Genomic DNA, 17,159 nt, shown 5'->3' on the forward strand with positions numbered 1-17,159 from the left:
ATCATTGTTGAATGTTAAATATATGCATGCAGGACTCATACAGCATCTTCTCACAGATCTTCAACAGATCACTGGAGTATGAAGTCCCTTCCTTCTTCAAACGCTCTGCCATCATCCCCATCCCAAAGAAACCCAAAATGACTGGCCTTTATGACTACAGACCTGTGGCTCTAATATTGGTCATCAAGTCGTTTGAAAAACTGCTTCTTACCTGAAGGACATCACTGGACCCCCTGCAAGCTGCTTACAGAGCACACAGGTCCATGGGTTCCACTGGGTACAGTATCTGTTACTTTTTTTAGGACCACCTCGGTTGAGGTTCCAAGTGACCCAGCACCATACCGTTTACAAAACGTGACGTGTAAACCCTACTGTTCACGGATCGCTAAACTTGTGACACAAACACAAAAGAACCGCTATATTTAAATCCGCACAGCCAGCAAAGGATCGAACGCAACTGTTTTGAACGAGTGCACCTTTTTTTTTTTTACAACCAAAAAGTTTTGTCTGTTGAGGAAGCACAGACTTTCCTCTTATTGATAGTAGAAGAGTGGATCCATTGAGAGCTTGATTTGGCAACACGGAATGAAAATGTTTTTTTTTTTAGGAGTCATGGTTGTAGAGGCGGCGAAACTATAATGACATGTGAATAATCCCACCCATTCTGAAGCAACACTAAACTGCAGTGGAAACACAAAGCGTGCCGGGCCGTGCCATACCATACTGAGCTGTGCCGAACTGAGATGTACCACGCAGTGGAAAAGCACCAATACACAGTGCTGTGGGTTCAGTGGAGTCATTCAGATTCCTGGGAACCACCATCTCTCAGGACCTGAAGTGGCACAACCACATTGATGTCATTGTAAAAAAGGTCAGACAAAGTTTGTACTTCCTTCGCCAGCCGAGGAAGTTTATCCTGCCACAGGAGCTGCTGAAACCATTGCACTTCTATAGTTTGGTTTCCATCACCCTGCTTTTATGCACATTTTGAAGTATCGCATCAGAATCGAGTGATGGAGACGCTGAATAACAAATAAAAAGGTCTTAATTCACAAATAAGTTTTTACGATCACTTGAGGTGATTTTTGACTTGTGCTAAGAGGGGTTACTACATTAAAGAAGCAGCAGGATCCACCTCCGAAAACAATAATCACATTCATTGTGTTTCGTCTGCTCCTTCTGAGGCACAAGTCATTTATTATATAGGAAAATTATTAAATTCAGTAGCTTCTCCTACTCTCCTTACTTATGTACAATGCCAGTTTATCAGGAAGTGACGATTATGTCCTTTTTGACTCGTTGGATGGAAACGGGGCTTGTTTGCAAATGTTTTGTGCGATCTTACAATTAAATAAATTGGCAACTTTGGGTGGAAACCTGGCTTGTCTGGTTTGGTTCAGCTACAAAATCAGACATCAGAAGACTACAGAGAACGGTTCAGAACTGTTGAGAGAATTATTGGTCCTCCCTTGCCCACCCTTCAAAATTAAATTAAGTTAAGTTTACGAATTTAGCAGACGCTTTTATCCAAAATAACTTACATTGCATTCAGGCTAACAATTTTCTACAATTTGTTCTGGGATTCAAACCCCCAACCTTGCGCTTGCTACGCAATGCTCTACCACTTGAGCTACAGGAACATCTCAAGAACTGTATACATCCCCCAGGCAATCTACCTTATGAACAGTTAAATGCTCCCCCATTGTGCAATAAAGATATGTGCAATAACCTTATATTTATTTGTTACCACCTGCATTCTAGAACATCCCTGCATCTCATTCTATTCTATTCCTATTCTATCATTTATAGCAAAACTAAATATACACATTTCTTTTTTATTTACCCCCCCCCCCCAATTTATTTATTTGATCTATTTTTGTCTATTTATATTCAAATGTGTGTCTTTTTTTATTCTTATCTTATATATTTTTATTGTCTGTGTGTTGTCTCCGTCTGCTGGAAGCTTGTGACACTAAAACAAATCGCTTGTATGCGCGAGAATACTAAGATATAAAACTCTTTCTTATTCTCATCATTTCAGAATGCGTTAGAAATAATAATAAAACATACAAAGTGTATTATAATTATTATTAGAACATATGATGCATATGTTGTTGACATGGTTTTAGATTACGTCTGAAATAATAATGAATACAAAATTTCAAACTTCTAAAATTAAAATGACAAAATAAAAAAAAGCATGCATTATTATTATTAATAAATAAATGCATATTAAATGCATTTAATAAATTAAATAGGTTACCAAATGGTGCCAATCATCTGTAGACCCAATATTGAAGAAAAGATTAAATAAATAAAAAATCAGTAAAAAAGTTACTCTGTGACAATCTTTTCCCTTATGACACTCAAGAACCAATAATGTTTGCTACCAATCTTTTCCCTTTGCAAAGCTATGAAAATTATTAGCATTGCTTTCAAAAGTGTAATGGCAGTTTGAAGCATTGTGCCAAGCTTGACGTTATTGGTAGCAAACATTATTGGTTCTTGAGTGTCATAACCGAATGCAATGCACCACTTTAAACAATATTTGATTGCAACATGAAAAAAACTACATGGAAATGTCTCCTTTTGTGTTCTACCAAACAAAAAACACAAGCATACAGGTTTAAAGTGACAGATAAACTATACATTTCTGACATTTGAAGACTCCGCTAGTCAACCTGTTAGCGTCAAACCCGCTTCAGTCAACTTCATCTTCAAGGGTTTTCTCAGGACCATAGGAGATGTCCACACATCTGTCCCCACTGATAGGCTCCAGTCCTCTCCGTCTGGACGCTAGCTGCAGCTGCCGCAAGCTGGGCTCGAGGTGTCTCCGGGCCCCTGAGGAACAGCATAGCCATTGTTTCAGGGGTCCGGCTGGCCGGCACAAACGATAGCGTGACATCCCATCTGGAGCGAGCGCTCACGATTAATCGCACAGACAGTGAGAGAGAGCTCTGAGAGACCAAGATAAGACTGGATCATGGTGCCTATAGGAGCCTGAGGCGCTAACCACAAGTCAATACGAACTAACACTAATGGATTTTAGATTATTGATCATTTACTTAAAATCTTCTGAAATGGAGAATAGAAATAGAGAACTTCTAAAGTTAAAAAAAAAAACAGTTAAAAACAATAAAGTTAAGAAAGCGGTTAAAAAACAATAAAGTTAAAAAACAAATAAATACAAAAGCAATATGCTTACGCATGTATGCAATAATATTATTATAAAATACAATGCATATGTTATTGTTTCCATCATTTTAGATTACACCTGAAATAATAATAATAAAGAAGCATACATTTAAATAAATAAAACAAATGTTTTAAAATTATCTATTATTATACCATTTTTGTGGGAGGATCAGATAAATGGCAATTTCTAAAGTTAATGCAAAACTACGACAAAAGCAAATTTCTGTGCATAATAATAAAAGTCAGTAACTGGATTGGAAACATTTTAACTTGAATTAAATGATAAATTATTAAAATATTACATGTATCCAAATTAGGTCCCATGACCAAAATAATGCATCAGAAAATTGAGATTACTATTATTATTATTACTTATAATCAAATCACTTATTAATTTTGTTTCTCCCACAAAGCTTTAGTAAAAAAAGAAAAAAGTAGTATATAATAATAAAATATTAATTTTGTTTTATTTATGTACTTACATAAATTAAATTATTAATTTATTTTAATATTAATAAAAAAAAGTTCAAGGTCAGTTTATTTATATTGCACATATAAAAACAGCTAGTGTATGCCAAAATGCTGTACATAGGCTATACAAATGAAGTAAATGGAGATTAAGAGAATAAAAAGAAATGGCTTAAACAGATAATCAATACAAAAACAAAATTATGATACACAAACATACATTCCATCCAAAAGCCAAGGAACACAGATAAGTCTTCAGGCAGGATTACAAAACAGAAAAAACAGATCTAATGTCCAGAGGTATGCTGTTCCATAGTCGAGGACTGGCTACAGAAAAAGCCTTAATCCCCCTTCGATATCAAGCGTGAGCAGGGTATAGGCAAGAAGAGTTTATCAGAGGATCTGAGAGAGTGAGAGGATTGCTGAGGGCTGAGAAGTTCAGACAAGTAGGATGGGGCTAGATCATTTAATGCTTTATACACAAATAAAGTCTTAAAATGGATCCTATGCTGCACCGGTAACCATAAAGAGATGCTAGGTCAGGAGAAATGCTTTCTCTCCTCTTAGTACCAGTCAGCAACCTTGTGCCTGCGTTCTGGACCAACTGCAAGCGATTCAGCGATGAATGCTTGAGACCCATATAAAGAGCATCAAGTCTGGAAGTGATGAAGGCATGGGTTATTATCTCCAAATCCTTAAACAAGAGCATAGATTTTAATTTGACTATTTGCCTTAGTTGAAAAAAGATGCTCTTCACCACAGCACTTATCCATTTTTGAAAAATTCAGATCAGTGTCAAAAATCACACCTCTTTTAGTAAAAGTATGAATGTTTGATTAAAGAAACTATAGATTAATATTGATATCCTTGACAGCACCTGGGGGTCCTAAGACAACAATCTCAGTTTTGTTCTCATTAAGTTGTAGAAAGTTTCTGTCGGTCCGGTCTTTTCATATCTTCAAAGCAATTAACAAGGTCAGAATAAGAGTGATCAGAGCTAAGAGGAATCTAGATCTGAGTATCGTCAGCATAACAATGATATGAAATATTATATTTTTCCTCATGATCGAACCCAAGGGGGGCATAAACAAAATAAGATAGGCCCCAAGAGGGACCCCTGAGGTACCCCATAAGTGAGCGGTGCCAAAGGAGAGGACAAGTGTCCAATCATCACCTTAACTGATCTATTGGAGAGGTATGACGAGAACCAATCCAGTGCCATGCCCCTAATGCCAGCTTCATCCATTAGTCACTTAAGAAGGTTAGCATGATCAACTGAATCAAATGCAGAAATAAGATCAAGTAGCATTACAAAAATGCAGATGTACATTGTTCGACACCTTCAGCAGTGCAGACTCAGTGCTATGATGGGCTCCAAAACCAGACTGAAATTTATCTAATGCTGCGTTTGCACCGGAATTACCCGGAAAAAATCCGGTAATAAATGGTGTTTGAAATCACAATGCTGCGTGACCTCAACCAATCAGCATGTTTTTATCACCCAAGTCCCGCCCCCGAAAGTTCAGGAAAAGTACTACCTCGCCAGCAGGGACTTTCTGAGGGGCATTTTTTTTTACCCTGAACTTTATTTAGTTCCTGGTTCCTGCGATGGAAACACACCGAGTACCAGGCCAAAGTCCCTAGTTCCTGGGTAAAGTTCCTGCGGTGGAAACGCGGCTTAAAATATTGTTTTGTGAGAAAAAAAGATAACAAGACTTTCTAAAATTGTTGACAAGAATGACGATTTAGAAATAGGGCGGAATTTAAGAATGGTTGTGTCTAAATTGCACATTGTAATAGTAGACCGTATGACATCCACCTTTCTAATTAGAAGAACATGGGAGAAAAAAGTGCTTTTCTTCAATAATTTTCTTCAAATAAATAACTAAACATTGCATATATACACGTTCATTCCCTCGTCAATAAAAAATATAAAAAGCGCTCTGTATGGACATTTCATCGCTGAAAAAAAATTAAAAAAAATTAAGTTTTGCCCCGTATTTCAAAATGTTTTTACGACTAGGTGATCAGAGGGAGTAGTAGTGTTGTGTCACACGAAAACAACCTAATCAAAGGCAGCGAAGCTCTTCATAGAACAAAACTACTATCCGATCACAATTAGTTATCGATTAATTTGCAGTTAGTGAAGGCAAACCCAAACAACCTCATTCTGAATAACCTGAAGCCCCTGGAAGCTAAAGCACACATCTCTAACACTCAAGAGGACAAACTCAGACATGAAACAGTCAAACAGACCTGAAGAGTGATCTGAAGTACAGGAGACCTGATGCATCTCATCCCACTCAGGGAGCAAACAGATGTGTCTGAGAGGAAAAAACACCTTAACGAAGCTGCTCTTCTGCAGCGTATGAAGAGGCCTTTGCGCTAATCGAGGCTCTTTTGTTTGCTTTCCTCAGACCTCCTCACTCGCAGCGTGGGTCATTACTCGCTCGGCTGGGCAAATCTGTCTTCCTTTCAGAGTCTCGAGCGACAGCTGATTTAAGTTACCTGGAGGACCACTGACAGAAAAAGCTTCACTGATTGGAGCTTTAATTCGGCCAATTATGCAACTAATTAGCTAATTTACAGCTCAAGTGAACCACGACTCTGCAGACGGTGATCAGGCTTCGCTTTAAAACACTTTAAAACAGTCACATATTAATGTACGGGTCAATTGCACAAAACAAGTGCAGGATGCCTATTCACACATTTGTCTGTGTGTGTGTGTGTGTGTGTGTGTGTGTGTGTGGCATAGGTGAGCTAGGCGGTCACCTAGGGCTCCACCAGCTGAAGGGGCCCTAATGAGGGCTAATACTGGCACTACATTGCTACAATTTAGCGAAATTTGTGATAAAGAGAGGCATGGTCATCCTGAAATGTGACTGCCGCCCCCTGTGGATCCCCCAACATCATTGGGCTAACTGATGATACCTGTATTTATATATTATATATGTGTATTTGTGGCAGTTGATAAATCATGTTGTGAGATTTGTTCAAAAGGTGTGGGTTTTTGCGCCAATGCACTGTTAAATGATCAGGGTTTCATTTAATATTCCCATATAAACTTTAACAACTAATGAAAAAAAAAATTTGCTAATTCGATAGATCAATACAACCTTCATTAAACTGCTTTGTCGAGTTTAATGCATACTTACCGAGGTGTCGAAATGACTCCGTTAAATCACTAAATGTGACAAGAAAATGGTGTCTGTAATATATATATATATGTATATGGAGTGCCAATAGGTGTTTCGCCTATTGCGTCAAATTGTCTAGAAATGGCCCGGTGTGTGCTACACATCTGTACCATTAATACAAGTGCTGAAATCTCATGAAATTAATATCCCAATGACAATAAACAAACAATTTATTTCTTTGTAAAAATTAATTCTTTAGTGAAATGTGACGTAAAGGTGTTCTTGAGATATTTTATACCCTTCATCCGTATGCTTCTATATATATATGTTTGATCTAGAATGGACTAAATGTGTTTGTAGTGTTACATAACGAATGCATGTGCGTGAGCGCTGCCGCTGGAGAGATCAGTGTTATATGGCTTCCTCTCCATCCTTCTGCATAAAAAACATGAGTCTGTTGATTTTAGCGGAGCACAGCGATATTGGTGGCACGTTTGGATGCGTGCGGGCACTGGCGAGTTCAGCATAATGAATGCGTAACTCTGAATTAGCATGCCGCGTTACGCCGATGTTATGAGCAGGTCACAGAGAAGGACCACTTCATAAATAAACATCCAGCACTGTTTCCATGGCAACCGCTTTCTCCAACCATTCACGTCAATTTGGAAGTCATCAAAAATAATTCTGCCATAAAATATTCAATTGCAATGCTAGTTAAATGGCAATTTATCAATCTGAAGGATGTACAATTTCAGTCTGCACAAAATTGCGGAGTGAGGAAACAAAAATAGAAAACGGATGTAAGAAGGCAAGTTAAAGACAAGGTTAAACTTGTCTGAATGCATCCGGTTTTCCATCTAATAGGAGCTGAGCACCTAGAATTTGCATTACTCTCAACTAAATCACCATTTTGAAGGGATTTATTCACATTTCGCCAAAATGCATTCTGGGATAACAATTCGTAATTCTACTGCACATACATGTATAGCAGATTTGCAATTGCAGATCAGCCAATTCCTGTTATAAAACAATAGTCTTCCAGCCTGTTTTTCAGAGGGGTTTCGGATGTTTTTCCACAGAAAATGCATTACATACTTGAATTGCGTTCTATTTTAGCGATGCCGTACAAAATCAAAAATTGCAAGTAAAGGTCATGAATAATTAAAATTTTACTAAAGAAAGAAATGGTATTTTCTCATAAACTGTATAATAATTCAGTTTGCATTCTGGGATTGCATTATGCACAAGAATACCCAAAGTTACCAAATGTATACAATATTGACAAATTCATACAATTTTTTAATGCATTTTTTACGAGGTGCCAAATTCATAAGAATCTGTACAAAAGACTGCCTCTAAGTGTACGAACTTATACAAATTAACCAACTCATTAAATATGCATGAATTTGTCATGAGATAGTATTGAAATAAAAGGAACATTTTAAAGTAAGATTGACTGAAATAGTATTTTCTTGTAAAATGATCTCCAAAAACTATGGAAGAAATACGAAAAAATTTAATGCAGATAAAAGCCATTTTTGTTTTGGGGCCTTAAAAACTAGCCAAAAATAAGACAGAATCAGACAGATATTGCGTCAAAAGCCTCTGTGTCTCCAGCATTTGGAGCAGAGTTTGAATCTCTGACAGAAAGAAAGAAAGAACAAGTTCGTCCGATCATGTCAAAGCCCTCATAAAACCACCCTCAGGCTGCTTTTCAATAATCCATTACTGCGTGCATAACTTTCTTGCCCATCAATGCACAAGAGCGAGAGAGAACGTGAGAGACCATTTACATTGAAAACCCAAGAAGTGCTTTCCCTCACTGAAACCACTGCTGAATGCAGAGCAGCCAGATGAGCTCTGTCAAATAACAACGTGTTGAATCCATAACAAAGTCACCTACATCCAAAAAAAACATTGTGTGATGACGTGTATTTGAAGATCATCAAGAACGACCAATCTGAAAGTGAAGAAACTTACTTGATTGTGGCCCTAAAGTAAAGAGATGCAATCCCACAATCCCTCTTTCTACACATTGATCTACAGGGGTTTTCACAGTCCATCACACTCCCAGCAGCTCCTGAAGTATATTAAACAGAAAAAGAAGTGGAATATGACATATACTTGGTAGAATAGCAAAAAATAGCACAAGTTTGACATGTTGCATAAGACATTTGGTGCGTAACCATCAATATTTCAGTACATTTTGGCTGGTTAACACATGCAAGACTATCTTACATTTGAAACCCATTTTTAATTAAAATTAAAGGCTCTTTAGAGGTTGTGCTAGTGCTTTTCCAAGGACGAGGTGCCAGCGGCCAATTTGGAATCGTTTTTACACAATATAAAAAGACTGGGCATATAACACATCGTAGTGTCTAAACTGTATCTCGGTTCCATCAACCTTCTGAAATTCTGACATTTCGCCTAGCAAAATTGCTCATAATGAGCTAACGGGCCGAGGCGAACTAAACGCATTCCATTTCAAAAGCACTGGAAGTCACTGGCAGGCTGAAGCTTTTCAACCTCATTCACTCTGTCACAGGACGGACTTAATTACGCCGCTCTTGGAGCCACATGTCAAGCCGATGTGCCTGCGGGGTGCTGATCCAGGCTCTTCGCTCGCTGTGGGGAAACACGCTCTGACACGCCGGGTGGGTTGAAGCCGCTCGTGTGGCCGGCGGCTTTCACACCTGTGAAGGAGCATGGGAACACGGGAAGCTGAAAGTGACCTTCATACTGGGCCAAACAAAAGACTGGAACGACTGACTGAGGTGAGGTGAGGTTATTACGGTTGAGGAGTCATTTATGGAGATAATAGAAGCTAGAGAGAACATTTACCTGTCTTGAGCCACTAAATGCCCATTCACAACAAGAATGATAGCTAAAGCGATAACTATAATGATAATATTTTACGCTTGTTAAGCATAATGCATCACCGTTTCTGGGTCCGAATGCTCTGTCAGATCCAAAAAGCAAACAACAAACAGGGCTAATATACACTCTAATTGACCATTTATCTTGATATCGATATTTAAATTTAAATATCTAGAGAAATATTTTAGATATTTAAATACTGTATTGGTATAACTACCAATATCCAGTGACTACTAAATTGTCCCAAGCTATAATTGAGGTAATAATTGGTAAGTTAACATCCAAGGTAGCCGACTATTTAAAACCTTTCGTGCACAGTTCAGTTGGATGGTAAAATTTACCCTCGTGAACTTTGCTGTTATGATTTTTGTGTTCATGCATTTCTCTCATTTGCTCTTTTTACAATAACTGTCACTCTTTCTTTAATAAAATCAGATGCAATAATAGTTTCTCAAATATTTATCACAACAACAGTGGTTCTCAAACTTTTTTTTCACCGGGCCGCACTATGGTCCAAGCGACCAGACCATCATTTGGCTGTGCAGGACGCTACAGACCATCAGCTGTGCAGGATTGTGGCATCTTCCAATAGGTTACAATGGGGAAGGATGTCAAGCTGACCCTTACAGTATATCAGATGGCTTTCTGTGAGAATTACGATGCATTCAAAAAATCGTGATGCATTGTTTTATCGTCCCAGCCCTACGTTTGGTCAAACTATGATCAGTGTAGCACAACCATGGTTAATTTGTGGTTACCATGGTTCAACTGTTAACCATTTCTTGATGAGCAATATTCACCTAGGAACCATAAACCACAATAACTTCTCCAGTAAGTTAACATGGGAAACCTGAAGTAGGCAAAGGACGCTCTTTAATATGCTCCTGTCTGTCCTCGAGCCTGTCAAACAGGTTCCATTACTCCTCCGACAGCCCTATGTATGAAATATAAAAGCTTTAATGCAGCGATTTGCCTGTGAACAGAAAAGCAGCCCTGAATGCTGAGTTAAAGAAAGACGTGATAGTTAATCTGAAAGTGGAGTGTGACCTACTTCAGCTCCAGACACTAATACCGAAAAAATACACCGACAGATTCATAAAACATCATTATGCGAACTTTCAGATGGAGATGGTGTAAATGTAGTTAACACACACCTTGTCAGTGGCGATCTAGTACCTTATGGGCCTCCCGCTGCTCGAGATGATAGCTGAGAAAACACACATCCGTCTCAAATTAGCATAATAGTGTGTAATTTATGATTACCTTCCCAAACAATCACATTTGATCTAATATACAAGACCTTACCTGTCAATGTAGTGTAAAAACATCCTCTTCTGTTTATATCCACATTATTATACCGGCCTTCTGGGAAATATAATTTTAGACTAAGTGTCCAAAAAAATGTTCCAGCTCATAAACATCCCAAAAATGGCATATATTTTATTTCGACCCCGCCTGGGAAATAATTGCGCAACACATTGTTCAACTGTTGACACAAACGTCCCGGTGAATCTCTAATGACCGAGCTTGGGTCTAGTTTATCTCCAGCTGCCTGAGGTCACATGCCAGGTAATGTTGGCCCTCGTCTCGATAACAACCTGGAGTGTCACTGACTAGCTATCTTCAGCATTTGTTGACACTAGCATCTTGCCAAATTAATCCCACATTGGTGATGTGTCGTGCCAAGATTGGGAATTTGTTAAATTGGTGTTCAACCATCAACTTTGGACACAGTGTCTGTTCAAAACCTAGTGAGCTGTCTTTCTGTACCGCCTACATAGGCAGCAACCTTAAGTTGTTGCATTAAGAACACAAAACATGAACGCCATAGAGTTAGCATGTTGCTAAGCTAATGATACAATACTTCAATGAGCATAAAAATACACAGAAAACCAAAAATGGGGAAAATAGTGAAATGTTTTTTTTTTTTTTTTATTGGTTTGGTTTTATTGGTTTATTGGCTTTTTATGGAAAACTTGAACTAGAGATGGGTCAACCAACTAGTTATTTAGTTATGTTTACTAGTTCTCTCTCTCTCTCTCTCTCTTTCCCATTCTAGCTTTAATGTTCATAGTACGGTAGCAATTCAGATACTTTTCATAAACGGGTTGTGCTTTAGCATGCTAAACATAATAGCTACAAATTTCCAGCCTTCACCAATATATTTAAAGACAGTTACTGGCAATTTAAAAATACAAAATTGACATCTTTCAGTGTTATGTCATCCTGCAACCCAACACAATTGGTTCCTTAAGACTGAGTAGCCAGCTCTGAATCTCAAGCTTGAACCTCCACATTTTTGGTCACTCAGTAGCATGGCGTATTATATTCCTGTAGGTCAAGCGTGAATTGGGGATGTTTGTTCCTCCTGCGGATGCTCTTTGGTAATGGCGTAAGCCCCAGTAGCCTGGGGTTCCCGCAGAGCTGGGCTCTCACTGTTTCATCAGAATCAGGAGAAATCAAAGCTTCGGGGACGTTGTTGTCAGAATGGCTGCGGTCTACTGATCCGTGAGCTTTGATGTGCACAGACGCTTGGGTTTCCATGTTGTGGACAGCCTCACCTCTGGGCCGGGTGGATGCGTTTGAAGTAGAATATGTGAGATTGAACAGAGGTATTGTCAGTCCAAAAATATATGAAGTATAAAAACAACCATTGAGATTTCCATGGACATATATTTTTGAGCCCCATTCAAAAAAATGGTTTGTTTTGGCGAACGATTGGAATAAAATGGACTGCAATCAAACGCTAGATCTCCAGTGCTTTTGCTTTGAGAAAATCATCACAACACCTGGACATGAAAAATTCCAGGAATAAGAACAAACTTTTCTATTTCTGATAAAAAAAAAAAGCGATAGAAGAGAAAAACATTTGTCTTAAAATTGCCCAAATTTTTATATATTTGGTATATACATATGTGTGTGTTTGTATATATATATACATACAGTACTGTGCAAAAGTCTTAGACCACTGGGATTTTCACCAACGAAAAAAATTGTTTTAAGTCAGTTATTTCTGTGTTTTGACTGTACATACGTATGGGAAACAGCATACGTATGTACTGTGTAGCTACTTGGGGTGTGTGTATATATATATATATATATATATATATATATATATATGAAGTGAAGTGAAAGTGACGTACAGCCAAGTATGGTGACCCATACATACTCAGAAAAAAACCCAGAAAAAAAGTTATGAAAGTTTTTAAATCTTGTAAATTTAAAGCTACACTGTTTTGTTTTTTAAAGTTTACCTGCTATTGTGTTACTGAAAATGTAATTAGCAAAAAGAAAAGAAAAAAAAACTGCTGACTGAAGGTTTTTAGATGTTCTGACTTGCATGTTTTGCTCCAACATAAAACAAGTCATTGTAGAAAAACTTGTAAAAATGTAACCGTTTGTATAAAAGCAATGTAAGCTAACTCTAGCTACTTTTCCATTAATCAATCGTAATTCAATTCATGCAACTACTTGGAACATTGCTAATTTTAGTTAACTGCTCCCCTACACTGATTGCATGGTACTTTCTTGTTAGGAAGGCTATCTTTCATGATGAGGTATAGGGAACTACTTTTCATGGATTACAGCCCAAAAAAGACCAGCCATCGTTGCCCCCAAATGTCTTCTTGCTCCAGATCTCTTAATATGAAAAAAAGACGCGTATAGGCCAGTTAAATGAAGCTGGTGTAAATCACAACAAGGAAAAGCCTAACAGAGATGCCGATGCATTACCCATATAGCTCAATGACTCAGCATAATTTTCCAAAGAGACCCTCCGTTGATGGCATGTGGGAGGGAGGAGGCTTCATTGGCGGTGCTCCGTCACACTTGCCGAAACTATCAAATGAGTTAGCTTAATGAGCGCCGCGGAGAGTGAAAGCTGTAGCGGGATGGTAGAAAGCAGCCGAGTGGAGTGGAGGGTAGATTCATTCACAAAATGAAAAGCTCTCGCACTAAATTAAATTACTGCTGGAATGGAATTATGGCGGAGGTGTACTCTGCACCGGAGCACCGTTGGAAGGCAATACCGCTAAAAGCCTTTCAGTGGATTAATGTGAGCCCACACCTCCCCCATCGCATCGTGATTTCCTGCCTCTTGGTTTGTCATCTATCCAGGTGCTTATAAATGACAGTGTCCCGTTTGTTTTTTGTTGAATGCCAACAAGAGATTTCTGGATCCAAAATTGTGCTGGTGAAGCGGTTTAGAAATTTACCAAGCTGAAAGATAATCGCAGTGTAGTTAATGTCAAGATATTCAAAAACCGCAGATGGCTTGTTAAAAGTAGTACACTGAAGCTAATTTACGAGACATGAGATCATAAACTATCTACTACTAGAAGTAAAACTCACAAATCATTTGTTTGACTCTAACGTCTCTTTTCAAAACTGGGAGGGATGTTGTAAATTTACAAAAACTGCACAGCCCTGTTGAAAAAAAAACAGCATGTGCTGGTAAGGTATGTTTTCAAGCTGGGATGCTGGTTTGAGCTGCTTTAAGCTGGTCCTTTGCTGGTTTATGATGGTCCTTTGCTGGTTTATGCGGGTCCTTAGCTGGTAATGTGTTGGTCTTAAGCTGGTTGGACCAGTTTAGGACCAGCTAGGGACCAGCATATACCAGCAAAGGACCAGCGTAAACCAGCAAAGGACCAGTGTAAACCAGTGAAGGACAATCATAAACCAGCAAAGGACCAGTGTAAACCAGTGAAGGACAATCATAAACCAGCAAAGGACCAGTGTAAACCAGTGAAGGACAATCATAAACCAGCAAAGGACCAGTGTAAACCAGTGAAGGACAATCATAAACCAGCAAAGGACCAGTGTAAACCAATGAAGGACAATCATAAACCAGCAAAGGACCAGTGTAAACCAGTGAATGACAATCATAAACCAGCAAAGGACCAGTGTAAACCAGTGAAGGACAATCATAAACCAGCAAAGGACCAGTGTAAACCAGTGAAGGACAATCATAAACCAGCAAAGGACCAGTGTAAACCAGTGAAGGACAATCATAAACCAGCAAAGGACCAGTGTAAACCAGTGAAGGACAATCATAAACCAGCAAAGGACCAGTGTAAACCAGTGAAGGACAATCATAAACCAGCAAAGGACCAGTGTAAACCAGTGAAGGACAATCATAAACCAGCAAAGGACCAGTGTAAACCAGTGAAGGACAATCATAAACCAGCAAAGGACCAGTGTAAACCAGTGAAGGACAATCATAAACCAGCAAAGGACCAGTGTAAACCAGTGAAGGACAATCATAAACCAGCAAAGGACCAGTGTAAACCAATGAAGGACCATCATAAACCAGCAAAGGACCAGCGTAAACCAGTGAAGGACAATCATAAACCAGCAAAGGACCAGCGTAAACCAGTGAAGGACAATCATAAACCAGCAAAGGACCAGCGTAAACCAGTGAAGGACAATCATAAACCAGCAAAGGACCAGTGTAAACCAGTGAAGGACAATCATAAACCAGCAAAGGACCAGTGTAAACCAGTGAAGGACAATCATAAACCAGCAAAGGACCAGTGTAAACCAGTGAAGGACAATCATAAACCAGCAAAGGACCAGTGTAAACCAGTGAAGGACAATCATAAACCAGCAAAGGACCAGTGTAAACCAGTGAATGACAATCATAAACCAGCAAAGGACCAGTGTAAACCAATGAAGGACCATCATAAACCAGCAAAGGACCAGCGTAAACCAGTGAAGGACCATCATAAACCAGCAAAGGACCAGCGAAAACTAGCTAAGGACCAGCGTGAACCAGCAAAGGACCAGCGAAAACCAGCTAAGGACCAGCGTAAACCAGCAAAGGACCAGCAAAAATCAGCTAAGGAACAGCGTAAACCAGCGAAGGACCAGCGTAAACCAGCTAAGGACCAGCGTAAACCAGTGAAGGACCATCATAAACCAGCAAAGGACCAGCGTAAACCAGTGAAGGACCATCATAAACCAGCAAAGGACCAGTGTAAACCAGTGAAGGACCATCATAAACCAGCAAAGGACCAGCGTAAACCAGTGAAGGACCATCATAAACCAGCAAAGGACCAGCGTAAACCAGCAAAGGACCAGCAAAAACCAGCTAAGGAACAGCGTAAACCAGCGAAGGACCAGCGTAAACCAGCTAAGGACCAGCGTAAACCAGTGAAGGACCATCATAAACCAGCAAAGGACCAGCGTAAACCAGTGAAGGACCATCATAAACCAGCAAGGGACCAGCGAAAACCAGCTAAGGACCAGCTTAAACCAGCTCAGACCAGCATCCCAGCTTTGAAACATACCTAACCAGCACATGCTGTTTTTTTTTTCAACAGGGAGCCTAAATGTAAAAGTTTTCTGAAAAACTAAGTAGTCACAACTTTTAGTTAGTTACTTACTAATAATGGTTATTCTACGAATATGTTCTCCAACGTTTTCTTGATAAAAATCACTTTTTTATATAAAAAAAAGTCATTGATAAGAAAAAGGTTAAGTTTGTAAATCCTTACAATGTAAAACAAATACTCAAAACAAATGCTATAAACAAATGCTGTTGCAATTCAGAAAAGTATGTAACGGCACAACTTTTTGTTATTTACTCACTTGCTTAATCTTTAAAATTTAAATGTACAAGTTACTACAATTTAACTGCTGCCCTACTTAAAAATGATAATAACAACAAAAAGTTACTCGCTGCCAGAAGATTTTTACATATCTTTACATGTCTATCTTGTGTAAAAGAAATGTAAAGTTTGTAAATCTTTAGTAAAAAGTACTATTTTGAAAAAATATACCATTTCAAGCACTCTTTTGGAGATAATTTAACAACTGAAATGATCTGTGAAGTTGCTCTAGTTAGTCAACAGCGCTGGTTTTTACATTATTATGTCTTTCATAAAAAACGTTGCGGTGCTACAGCAAAGTGGAATACTTAAGAAAATAACTGTAGATGGTTACTCACCAGCACTTGTTCTGCAGCCCTTCATTGTGACTCAGACTTTGTGACTCACTCACCTCTGAAAGTTTCAACATCTAAAACTTACAGGATTTCAAGAAAGCCTGTGAAGCTGAGGAACTTAAATAAACCCAATCACTGTGGCTGCCAATAGTTCAACATCAAAAGTGTTGGCATGCTTATAGTGAAGAAAGGTTTGTCTGCATTCATCTTTTCTTTAATAAGCAAAACGAATACAGTAGAGCTTTTTGAGACCACACAATCCAGGGACAAGGCAATTCAAGGATTGATTCTTGCTTAACTGCAGTGAACAATGAGGGTAATTTCAAATCTGAAGGTAAAAATATCCTGCCTTTGTGTGTGTGTGTTTGTTTATGTAGCGCATGCAGAGCATTTGATGCAATAAACACGAAGCACAGTGTTCCCACTCAATGCAAATCACACCTTTAGCATGGTCTTCCCTTTTACAACCGAAAAGCGTTTTGCTCCAATGCTCATATAAATTGCACTTAACCTGAGTCAGGCAGGGAAAACGGGTGACA

General features: G+C 38.7%; 1 long non-coding RNA gene across 3 annotated transcripts in view; it reads right to left on the reverse strand.

Moving 5' to 3' along the window:
• The window catches only part of LOC127987404 (uncharacterized), a 70,888-nt gene that overhangs the window by 20,817 nt on the left and 32,912 nt on the right, over positions 1-17,159 (reverse strand). The window contains exons 6-7 of one of the 3 annotated variants that reach the window (XR_008161195.1): positions 10,832-10,884; positions 8,781-8,880 (exon numbers count right to left, since the gene is read on the reverse strand). The exons of the other annotated variants lie outside the window; for them this stretch is intronic. This is a non-coding gene — a long non-coding RNA (uncharacterized LOC127987404). The remainder of the gene's footprint in view (positions 1-8,780; positions 8,881-10,831; positions 10,885-17,159) is intronic. 3 annotated transcript variants of the gene reach the window in all.

The sequence above is a fragment of the Carassius gibelio genome, chromosome B22 (genome assembly GCF_023724105.1).
Source record: "Carassius gibelio isolate Cgi1373 ecotype wild population from Czech Republic chromosome B22, carGib1.2-hapl.c, whole genome shotgun sequence".
Classification (NCBI taxonomy): Eukaryota; Metazoa; Chordata; class Actinopteri; order Cypriniformes; family Cyprinidae; genus Carassius; species Carassius gibelio.